The sequence below is a fragment of the Cebus imitator genome, unplaced genomic scaffold (genome assembly GCF_001604975.1).
Source record: "Cebus imitator isolate Cc_AM_T3 unplaced genomic scaffold, Cebus_imitator-1.0 Scaffold49, whole genome shotgun sequence".
Lineage (NCBI taxonomy): Eukaryota > Metazoa > Chordata > Mammalia > Primates > Cebidae > Cebus > Cebus imitator.
In genome coordinates this window covers 2,177,766-2,190,576 of record NW_016107364.1, presented here as the reverse complement: position 1 = coordinate 2,190,576, position 12,811 = coordinate 2,177,766, and positions in this window count along the sequence as shown.

The following is a 12,811-nucleotide window of genomic DNA, read 5'->3' as shown; positions in this document are numbered from 1 at the left end:
GTGATCCACCCGCCTCGGCCTCCCAAAGTGCTGGGATTACAGGCTTGAGCCACCGCGCCCGGCCCATGCTAATTCTTAAACACTATCTGTTCTCCCCAGAATCAGGCTAACAGGGGCCACAATGGCTGTTCCCTGGATAAGGTGCCATTAACATTTACAGTCAGCTAAACACTTCCAAAGAGCACTGATGCCCAAACACACATGCACTCAGGGAGCCCTGGAGACTGCAGAATGAAGGCTGGATTGCTATGGACATCTGATTGCTGCGGCCTGAATGTCTGAATTTCAGTCCTTCCCATACTGAAATCCTAGCCCCCACGGTGATGGTATTGGGAAGGGGACCTTTGGGAGGTGATTAGGTCACGGGGGTCAAGGCTTTGTGAATGGGCTTAATGACCCTGTTATAACAGAGCCCCCAGAGAGCTCCCTGCTTGCACCACTTGAGATTATAATGAGAAGGCACCATCTAAGAACCAGGAAGCAGGTCCTCACCAGTTGCCTGATCTGCCTTGATCTTGGACTTCCCAGCTTCCAGCACTGGGAAAAGTAAGTTTTTGCTGTTGTAAACCTTCCAGTTTGTGGTACTTTGTGACAGAAGCCTAGTAAACTAACACACATGGTGAAATCAATTCATCGCCAAGCTGACCCAGCTTGGCCCTTCCTTATCCTGAATGGGATTTCTGGTTTTCTCCAGTCAAATTCGAGGCTTTTCTCACTCAGAAGCATTTCATCATGCATCTTCCAGGTTATAACTTAATTGACAGGTACAGATGTATTTCTACTAACAAAATTGCTAACCTTGTGGAAGGTCTGGTACAACATTTCTGGACTGAAGGTTTTTGGCTCAAATTCTTCTGGTTTTATCAGTTATCAGCTGTGTGATCACACCTGATCACAGTTTCTTGCTCCTTGGTTTCCTCATCTGTGAAACAAGAATAGTAACAATGCCTTCCCAAAGGGAAGGAGACAAGTGAAAGGTGACACACAGTCCACAAAGTGGCACGGGGGTTCTTCCTGTGGCCTGTTGACGTTACTCCAGGGCTCTGGCGGCTACGGAGAATCCTCTGTGAAAGGGAGGACGTTTGCAGGAATAACTTTTCTTTTGAGCTCTTTTGACATTAGGACCTTATTCCAGGCTGCCTCATTTACCAAACACGTAAAAGATAAGGAACGAAGCAGTAGAAGCGGCTTCACTGCGAAGATGCATCAGCGGCACTGACAGCACGTTGCAGGCTAGTTACCTGAGCTGTCCCAGATACGAAGTATGGAAGTTAAAAAAGAAACCAATAAATGAACAAATGAAAAGAAGTAGGTGTGGTGGGGAGGGAGGGAGAGGAAATGCATGGATCATGCACTTTGGGAAGGGAAAATAAAAGAGGAATGAGTTTTCTTTTATCAATGAAATCTAAATGATATGTTCAAGACCGTAGTAACCAATCTAAGTGTTTCCATTCTCCAAACACCCAGATGGACACTGGGGCCAGAGGGTGGAGACGGAAGTAAGTGTGTTTTTCTGTCTAGTTGTTAATGTTTTTCCCGTTGATCTGGCAACACTGTTACATCAGTACAAATGCCCACAACCTTAGGAGAGTTAGGTTCAGGCCCAAAGTATATTTTCTTGGTTAATCATTATCCAGGACCATTTAAACAAGGCCATTAAGCTCTAACCTAACAAGCAGCCACCTATGTGCTTGGGTATCTGTGTAGTCTCAAGTGCTGTTTCTTTTGCATTTCCTTAAATTTGTATTGTTAAGTCTATTTGATGGTTGGATTTTTTTTTTTAACCTAAAAACTGTCTTTATTAAAATATTTTTATTAAAAAACATAGTGGCAAAATTTCAAATTATTTCAAAACGTTTCATGCTCTATTTCTCTGTTCCCAGCTCCGTTCCAGTAACCTCAGAGAGATTCAATGTGACTTCACATTTGTTAGATAGAAGAGCCCTTTCAGTTACTGTCCCTCTGGGCTAAATGCTAAAGTCACCACTTCCAGGAACTGGTCACCTCCTAGTGAAGTGCCTACCTTGTCTGGGGTCCATACCCGGGGGTTCGTCGTTGCATCACAGGAAAATTTAGGACATGGACACACACAAGGAGTTTAGGAGCAAAGGTTTAATGGGCAGAAGAGAAAGAAAAACAGCTCTCTGCATAAAGAAGGGAATTTCCCAGCAGGAGGGACCAGCGGGTGGATGCTGAATTTTATAGTCAGGTTTGAGGAGGCCATGTCTGATTTACACAGGGCTAACAGATTGGTTCATGGTAAATGACAGATATGACAGATATGACAGCATTCAGGGAAGACTGGTGGCCCCACCCTAATTTTATTATGCAAATGGGCTTTCCTGTTGATCGGTGCCATCTCATCTGCTCTTTACTGCACACGTGGCTGACAAAGAGAAGGGAAGATGGCGCGGTCATGTTGAACATGTCTAGTCCCCAGTTCCTGCGGGCATTCACGTGTCTGTGTCTGCAGCTCGAGCTTACAGGCTGCTCTTTGTTAGAAAATGATCTGGGGCTGCTGTTCATGAAAAGCAAATGCCTTACGGAGGACTCCCAGACCTTCGTTACCTGCCTAAGTGATTTCTTCTTAACTCCTGTGTCATTAGCAAGGATAATGTCAGCAAAGCAAAGAGAAAACAGGAATACACCACCGAGTGACGACTTGCAGTAAGATGTGAGCAAAGTTTAACCAAACGGAAAAGCCAAATCACTGGTTACCTGAGGTTATCACTGGCACTGGGTTAATTGGATAATTAACAGTGGAGATCAGTTCTTTTCATTTATCCAATTAGCCAAGTGCCAAATGGGTTTTCATAAAATTATGTTGAATTATTCTGAACGGTACAGAATTGTACTCTCTAGAACAAATTTTCTTAGATGCCTAGACTTACAATCAATTTAGACTAAAACTAACTTTTTTTGACTTGCCCTTTATTTAATTCAGCATCTAAATAAGATGTACATTTGCTACTTAAGAAATATCAGAGGCCGGACGTGGTGGCTCACACCTGTAATCCCAGCACTTTGGGAGGCCAAGGTGGGTGGATCACCTGAGGTCAGGAGTTTGAGACCAGCCTGACCAATATGGCGAAACCCTGTCACTACTAAAAATACAAAAATTAGCCGCGCATGGTGGCACGTGCCTATAATCCCAGCTGCTCAGGAGGCTGAGGCAGGAGAATTGCTTGAACCCAGGAGGCAGAGGTTGCGGTGAGCGGGAATCACGCCATTGCACTCCAGCTTGGGTGACAGAGCAAGATTCCATCTCAAAAAAGGAAAAAAGAAAGGTAAAATAAAATGGGTTGGGGTGGATATGGAATACTAGCTTCACTAAATATACTTAAAATCTTTTTTTTTTTTTTCTTTTATCATTGCCTCTGATCCCTGGAGAATTCCACTGTAAATTAGTATCTCCTTTTTACTTTTTCTGTTTTCAAGCAGAAAAAAAAAGAAAATCTTAAGCCAACTTCTTTTTATTAATTTGATATATGAACCCTGAATATGTACAATTATAGAATATTTATAAATGTTTAAAAGAAAATAAAAATTACCCTCATAGCCCAAGCATAACAATGTTTTTATTTTCCATGTTTTCCCATCTTCTTGTCTACGGTTAGTTTTAAGAGTCATATAAATGCAAGTTTGTATTTTGCTTTTTTCATCTGAAATCATAACAAATATTTTCACAAAGTACACAGATATAATTTTTACCTCTTGTGTAATGGTGACTTATTTCTCTACTAGATATTTTGGTTACTCCTGAGGTTTTGTTATTGCACATGGGACTGTAATTATTAAAATATCTCCATGCTTACAGAACAGAAACATTTCTTGTTTGGCTTTGTTTTGATTTGTTTTGAGATGGAGTCGTGTCTTGCTGTTGCCCAAGCTGGAGTGCAGTGGTGTGATCTTGGCTCACTGCGTGCAAACTGTGCCTCCCAGTTTCAAGCAATTCTCTTGCTTCAGCCTCCCTAGTAGCTGGAATTACAGGTGCATGCCACTACACCACTTGGTTTTTGTATTTTTAGTAGAGACAGGGTTTCACCATGTTGGCCGGGCTGGCCTCAAACTTCTGCCTCAGCCTCCCAAAGTGCTGGAATTACAGGCATGAGCCACCACACCTGGCCAGAATAGAAACGTTTAACCAGAGATTAACCTTTTCACAAAGCTGTCACTCCAATAAGAGTGTGTGTGTGTGTGTGTGTGTGTATGTGTGTGATATTACTTTGGAAAAACTTTAATATCCCTTCCATCCTTGAATTCCATGATTCCCTCCATTACTGAAAAAACCTCAAGTGATCTCACTTAGGTGCCAATCAGACAACTGATGTTCAAACCAGAGATATTTACAATAGAATTGGTCAAATCTAATCAGGGATAGCAAGGATTTCAGGATCATGAAGACAAAATCAGTGCACAAGCTGCTCTCGCTATCAAAAAAGACCAAAAAAAAAAAAAAAAAAAAAAAAAAAAAAAAAAAAACACAAAAAAAAAAAAAAAAAAAAAAAAAAAAAAAAAAAAAAAAAAAAAAAAACTTCTACTAGGCATTTAAGACAAAACATCCTAGATGATGAACTAAGCCTCATAGGCCCAATACTGATCCACAATATCTCTGGGGAAAATAGGACATTTTGAAAAGGCCATATTGATTGTCTGTCTCCAGTGAATCAGAAAGGAAGAGAGAAATCCCAGTATCAGATGGAATTTAGAGTTCCAAAGCTTCAAGGCGGATGAGTACATATACAAAACTTCTTCTGGACATGATGAGACACTCTGAGATTACACTTCTGGTGGCCCAAACAGTGCTGGGTTTGAATCTACCAGGAGGCAAAAACCAGGCTGTTTGTTCTACTGAGCAACTGTCTTCTAAGGAAGCTATAAATAATAAAAGATATAATTTGTAGAAGCCCATTATATTATCATGTCACTTCAATTCATTTAATCCTCACAATTACCCATTCAGGGAGTTTGTTAACCTATTTTTTGCAACATCCATCTACACTCATCATGTTGACAATGAATTAAATTCACCTTCTCTGAGAAACCTGCCTTCTATCTGAATTAGGGAGGAAAAAGGAAAACGAAGAAAACTCATACTCGTCCATACTGTGACTTGCAGGGAACTGCAAGCAATCCACCAAAGAAATGAAGCCAGATAGATTAATAAATTTTCTGATAAACCAGGTGTCACGTGACCAGACTGGTGATTTACAAAGATGAGGCTGGATGCAACATAGGGAATAAACTAGAGAGGAGGAGGAACAGTTAAGAGCCGCTATCTTCTCAGTTCTCTCCATTCAAATCTAGTTTCTGTTAAAACACACGCTCTGAATGAAGAGATCTCCCCAAACAGGCTTCATGTGAGCAACATGGCTGTTTATTCACCCAGGTGCGGGTGGGCTGAGTCCAAAAAGAGAGTCAGCTGTTGTGGGGAGAGATAGGAGTTGGTTTTACAGGTTTGGGGTAGGCAGTGGAAAGTTACAGAAGTTATAGTTTAGGGTGTTTTTTGCAAGCTGGGAGGGGATCATAGGTTTGCAAGCTAAAAGGGTGTCCTAGAGTGTGGAGTCACAAAGTTGACCAAGGTCAATTACAAAGTCCAATGGCCTTGTCAGTTGAGGCCAGAATAAGAAACAATAGAAGAATGTCTCAGGCTCGGTAGGTGCCGCAGGGGTTGAGCATTCTTCCTTTTTTCATGATTTTCCAGCTACTTCAGGTTTTCTGATTCCAGAAGGCCCTCCAGAGGTATACACGCGGGTCACCAGGGTCGCCATAGCGTCAATGGTGCCGTCAGTCAGCCTAAAACACCTTACAGTTTCTTATTGCACAATGACCCCACGCCATTTGCACTACCCACCTGAATTTGATACTTAACATATCAAGAAGCAAGCTTGTCATCATCCTCAGAAAATCCTTTGTCCCTTGGACTTCCTAATCTGTGTCAGTAGCCACATAGATCATGTTCTTAGTCACAAAAGCTCAAAACCTCAAAGTCACTGTTGGCTCTTGGCTCTTCCTGCTTCATCCTGTTTCAGTCTCTCGTCAAAGCCTGGCTGTCTGTTCTTTCATAATAAGGTTCTTTATTTCAACTCCTACTGTTACCAAAACTTCTCTAAGTTTTAAACAAATTTGAAGGGGTGGCTGCTTCTATATAATGACTCTGGAAGTCAGAAAGAGGCAATTATTGCAGAGAACTCCAAAATAGACCCAGAGCCCACAACCCGGCCTCCTCCTTTGCTCATCTGAGTCTGCATTTTGCCTGATGTTCATTTTAACTGACTCCATAAGAGGACAAGGGGAGAACAAGGAAGAAAAATGAGAGGGAAAAAAACGAGAAAAACTCCCTTGTAAATTGATTGGTACCAAATTGATCCTGGAACATTCTGTCTGAAGCAGGATACTTTGCTCCATTAGCACTTTTTTTTTTTAAGTAATTTTATTTTTAGTGTTTATAATGTGTTTGGCATTGTTCTAAGTTTGTTATATATTAACTCATTAATTAAAAACCCCTATACGGAAGGCATTGTTACTATTCTTATTTCACAGATGAGGAAACCAAGGAGCAAGAAGCTTAAAAAGTCAGGTGTGATCACATAGCCAATAACTGATAAAACCAGAAGAATTTGAGCCAAAAACCTTCAGTCCAACTCCTGTGCCCAGCACCCAACTACCAGACTTTTGCGCTAGTTCCTAAAGTTTACATGACTCTCTTCCAGCCTCCTCTATTCCTTGTTAAATCAAGTTTAGTCTAAAGCTGCCTCCTTATATATTTTAAGTTTGGCCTAAAGGTTTTTCTGTACAACACGAACTATAACAAGTGGAGGCGTAAACAGACTGTAACCTACTCTTGTGCCAATCACTGAGTTTTGGCAAATCAAATGTGGCCAACTGTTCAAACCATCTTCAAACAAGGCAAACACCAAACTGTAACCAATCCCACTGTTTCTGTTCCTCACTTCCATTTTCTGTATGTCACTTTCCTTTTTCTGTCCGTAATTCTTCTGCCACGTGGTTGTGCTGGAGTCTGAGCCTACTCTGGCCCAGAAGGCTGCCCCATTCACAAATTGTTCTTTGCTCAATTCTGTTAAATTTAATTTCTTCTCTTTTTGAGATGGAGTTTTGCTCTTGTTGTCCAGGCTGGAGTACAGTGGCACAATCTTGGCTCACCACAACCTCTGCCTCCCATATTCAAGTGATGCACCTGCCTCGGCCTCCTGAGTAGCTAGGATTATAGGCATGTGCCACCATGCCTGGCTAATTTTGTATTTTCAGTAGAGATGGGGTTTCTCCATGTTGGCCAGGCTAGTCTCAAACTCCTGACCTCAGGTGACCCACCCACCTTGGCCTCCCAAAGTGCTGCTATTACAGGCATGAGCCACTGTGCCCAGCCTGGCTGAAGCTTTTCTTTTAACATCCTCCATCTCCCCTACTTCTGGGCTCCCTTGTCCACCTGCTCCACATCCAGACATCATTCAGAAGTGATGACTCACTCTCTCTTTGATCATCTGAACTCCCACAGCAATTTATCTCTTAGGATACTTCTTACTTTCGGTCTGGTATAACCTACTCCTCTCCTCCAAGTGTTTCTAGGTGCTCCCAGGAAAGGACCCATTTGTATTTACAATGGAGCCTATTGTCAGCAGCTCACTCAGGCAAGGCCCTGAACCCTAAAGCAGGACTGCTTGGCTCAGGGGTTCCCTGCTGTGTCACCAAGTGGCTGCATCAAAGTGGTGAGAAGTAGCACGTCTCCTGTCGGGTCGCTACTTGCAGTGTCTGTCTCGCAGACTTTGACTTAGCGATGGATGAATAAAGCACACTGACACACGGTTATTATGCTTTGGCAGTTTGACTGAGTGTGATTGGGCAGCTTAAAGGCACCTTGGAGAGTGCTGTAGACAGTTGCAGCTGCTGGCTTTCCTTAGCCAGTGAGACTCGCATTTATTTAGTAAAGTTTAATTGACGAAGGTTTGAGTTAACACTACTAGAGGTTGAAAGACTAAAGGACAGGTTCTGATGCTTAAAGCAAACACTATTAGTGGATAATATCTTTGGTCAACCTCCCCCAGAGAGGGCTATCTGGCTCAAAGATTAGTTTTAAGGCTACATGAATAAACAAGTTAGTTAGGTAAACTCCCCCACATACCTTAGCTATTTGCTTTAATTATTAACTAAATGTAAGGGGGATTTAGGCTGCCTTCAGCCAAAACTTCTACTGAAACTACGAAAAAACCTTTAGGCCTTCCAAAAGGGTTTGAGACTGTATTCTATAACTTTCTCTACTATTTTTCCCTTAATGTTTCTGCCACCACCCTGAGTGAATTCCCACACTCCCTTTTGATCCATTCATCCAAGGGCCAACTCTACCACTTGCTACTCTGGCCCTGGGGATACATTTGTGATCACAACCAGAAGAAAACTCCTACCTGAAGAACTTTCTATTTTTTTTTTTAATTTCTTTTATTTTTTAAAAAATAAAAAATAAAAAACAAACCATTGTGTTGAGGGCTGACTTTCAATAGATCGCAGCCAGGGAGCTGCTCTGCGATGTACGAAACCCTGACCCAGAAACCAGTCATCTACGAATGGTTTAGCGCCAGGTTCCCCACAAATGCGTGTTGCGTGGCAGGCGAGGGGGTGACCACCTTTCTGGCTGCACTCTGTTTCCCAGGACGAGGGGCACTCTGCACCGGACCCTGTTCCTGGCACACGGCGGGACACGCCCCACACGGGGTGGAGCGGCCCGCCAGCAGGGATGACAGGGGAAGAACTTTCATTTAGTAAAGAGTCAGGTATAAATATAGGAATAAAGAAAATATATCCTGTGTTAAAAGATGTAAGGAGAGTAGTAAACTGGGGTAAGAAGATGGAAATGACTTTGGGGGTAAGTTGCAATTTTGAGTGGCCAGGGTGGACCTCTCTGAGAAGGTAATATTTGAGCAAGAGCAGCAGGAATTGAAAGAGCTGACCAAGTGGATATGCTCCAGGGACTGTGAAGAGCTGATGCCAAGCCCTGCGAGGGAGCCCCTGTGTGTAATGGAGGCCAGGGACACAGGGAGAGTGGAGAACAGGTATGGCCATGTATGCCCTGTAAGAACTGATGCTCTGAGTTAACTAGGTAGTCATTGTCGGGTTTCAAGCACAAGAGTAGCAGGACCTGACTTAAATTTTAAAAGGAATCCCAGCACTTTGAGAGGCTGAGGAGGGTGGATCACTTGAGGCCAGGAGTTCAAGACCAGCCCGGCCAACATGGGTTTCAACCCTGTCTCTACTAAAAATACAAAAATTAGCTATGTGTGGTGGCAGGTACCTGTAGTACCATCTAGTCAGGAGGCTGAGGTACGAGAATCGCTTGAACCTGGGAGGTGGAGTTTGCAGTGAGCTGAAGTCATCCCATTGAACTCCAGCCTGGGTGACAGAGTGAGATACTGTCTCCCCCCAAAAAAAATCAATAAATAAAAGGATGATTTTTCAGGTAGCAGTGCAATACCACTTGCAGTGTGTGCTCATGAATGTGACATAAGACCCATCAACTAGTTGTAGGTTTTTCTCCAGCCATGGCCAACTGTAAATGTGTAGGTAGAAGTAAGATGGAGGTTTGGATTTATTAAGACAAAGAAGGGAGAGGAGTAAGGACTTTGAGGGTGTAAGATCCTGCAGAGCACTCAGAGAATGGTTTTTGGACCCCAGTGTGAGCTGTTAGGGAAATAATTCTGTCCACTTCTTTTTTGATTCCTTTTTTCCCCCAGACCCAGACAAGTATCTTGACCCAGAGATGAAGTCTATCAAATTTCAAAGTGGTACTCAGAATCTCAATCTTCCTCTAATGACTATATTTTGTTGCAGATAACATGCTTAATTTCCCTTACAAGACTGTAAGTTTTAAAGGGAAGAAGAGCTAATTCTTATTCATCTGTTTCCTCTCAGCAGAGGGTCTCTCTGCACTGGTATCACTTGGAAGTTTTACATATCATGATGTCTGGAGTCCACCCCTAGAGAATTGGCCATGAGTGCAGCCTGGGGTACTGGGCTCTTAAGAAACCTCAGATGATGCAGAGGGTACTAAGGATGGAAGTCTTGAGACTATATTATAAAGCAATGCCTCACATATAGAATATATATACTTAATAAATAATTGTTGGGAAATATTAATGAATGGGCCCAGGAAACAGATAACATCTCAGCTAGGCTCCTGAACGCAGGTATATTTTTCTCCAGTAAGTCATCTTAGACACTCCCTTCTGTAAAACTAAGCTTCTTGGAATTCAAATTAAAACTTCTGCCTCAAAAACTTTCTGCATTTCTTTATCATCTGCAATAGTGGCACCCACACTTTGGTGCACAGACTAGACCATCTAAATAACTTTATGGCAAATTCTAGGGCTTCAAGTCTCACTGACTTTCTGGTGTAGTCATTGAGAAGCCCAGAAATTTGCATTCCTATCAAGCTCCCTTCAGAATCCTCATATATCCTACTAGGGTGAAAATTCTCAATCTACAAGATAAAATCCAATCTCCTTCCCCAGTAAGGTCTTTTAGGCCAACTGACCATGCCATGGATGGCATGGTAACCTCTGTGACCTATACACACACTCCAGATGAGCTCCGGGAACTAGAAAGTCTGAAGTAACTGGAAGACCACAAAAAGGAGAAGAATGATCAATTCCTACATCGCCTAATTAACTTTGAGATATTCTTCTATTGCTCCTTATTCCTACCTCAACTGATAAGGTAACTGGACTTTGTAACTGACCTTGGTCAACCTCATGACTCCAGACCCTACGACCCCTCCAAGCTTACAAAAACTACCCTGAACTGTAACTTCTATAACTTTCCACTGCCTACCCCAAACCTATAAAACCAACTCCTATCCCACCGCCCTCCGCTAACTCTCTTTTGGACTCAGCCCACCTGCACCCATGTGAATAAACAGCCATGTTGCTCACACAAAGTCTGTTTGGGGTCTCTTCATTCAGAGAGTGTGTTTAACACCCCAGTTGTCAAATTTCTCCACCATCCATACCCTACTTGTAAAATTTATCTGCCGTACATTCCTATCTGATTTACAATACCTTTTATTTCTGTATTCCTACCCAAATCTTCTGCTGCAGGAAAGGAAATTAACCCAGTGTTCATTATGGTGCCTCCACCTCCTAATTTTGTTCATGCTGTGCCTTCACCTCAGCTGACTCTTCATCCCTCTATGCCTGTCCCAAACTCATTCATTTTCCTGGACCTGGCTCAAATCCTACTATTTCCTCCACAAAGCCTTCCAGTTTATTACAGCAAGTGATGTAACCCATTTTTGCCTAACCAAAGCATCACTTACTGGCATAATTACTGCCTTTGATTTAACTTGTTATGAAATCATGTGTTGTGCATCTAATGAAGCTATTAGCTTCTATACGATGGGGGTAATTCTTCCATACCCCCTGGCATCCTAATTATACTAAGACAATGAATGGGTGAAGGAGTCTATAGCATGTACAAAAATTTTCTTAGCGTTTCTTCAAGTTTTTTTCTAATTGTCACAATTGAATTATCATAAGATGACTTCAAATGCCTTTTAGGAAAGGCATAGCTATCATAAAACAAAGCAGTGATGATGAGTTGTGTTTTGTCTGTTGTGTTTTTAATGTCTCCCTTGCAATAACCACTATGTATGAAGTACTACAGACAAGCTAACACACCTTAGCTATTGCAATAAAAATGTTTTAAAAAACAGTAACTGTGCATTGGGTCACAAATGCTTTCCACAGCTCTTATTTTATATTCTCCTTGAGAAGTATTAGTAATTTTACATATTTTATTGCCACTTATGGCTAATTATACTTTCCGGTTCCTATAATCCAAAGAATGTTGCTAATATTTTTCATTTCTGATTCTATGAAAATTTTAAAAGAATTTTAGATTCTTTTTGACCTAATAGCTCCACAGTGCTCCACTGTAATAATAAACCCTCATTTAGGGGCTGAGCAGGATTTAGAAGTGACTAACTTTTTAGTTGTGATAGAAAGAAAACACCCAATTTAAAGGCTTTTAGTGTCATAATGGGAAAAACACACTACACATCACTGTTTACCCAGGGGCTACTAGCGGACCAAACCTCTATTTTAAAAGAAGAATGCTGGAGGAAGTTTTTATTGTATTAAAGGCTACTATGCACAAGATGCTGTACAGATTTCTATTCTAGTTTGTTACAAAGGCGGTATTTGCAATATATTACACGTTATTACCTATGTCGATAAAAAGAGTCAAATTCTGTAAAATGCTTGAAGAGATTTATTCTGAGCCAAATACAAGTGACCATGACACAGCCCTTAGCAGGTCCTGAGAACATGTGCCCAAGGTGGTTGGGGTGCAGCTTGGTTTTATACACGTTAGGGACACATGAGACATCAATCCAGTACATTTGGGAAATACACTGGCTTGATCCAGAAAGGCAGAACAATTTGAGGGGAGGGGGAGCTTCTAGGCTATAGGCAAATTTAATAAACATTTTCTGGTTGATAGTTGGTTGAGGTTTTCTAAAGACTTGGGATCAATAGAAAGGAAAAGTTCAGGCTAAGATTGTGGAGATAGGCCATGGGTGGTGGCTCACACCTGTAAACCAAGCATGTTGGGAGACTGAGGTGGGCGGATCACTTGAGGTCAGGCGTTTGAGACCAGCCTGGCCAACTGGTGAAACCCTGTTTCTACTAAATACACAAAAATTAGCCAGGCGTGGTGGTGCATGCCTGTAATCCCAGCTACTCAGGAGGCTGAGGCAGGAGAATCGCTTGAATCCAGGGGCCAGAGATTGCAGTGAGCTGAGATC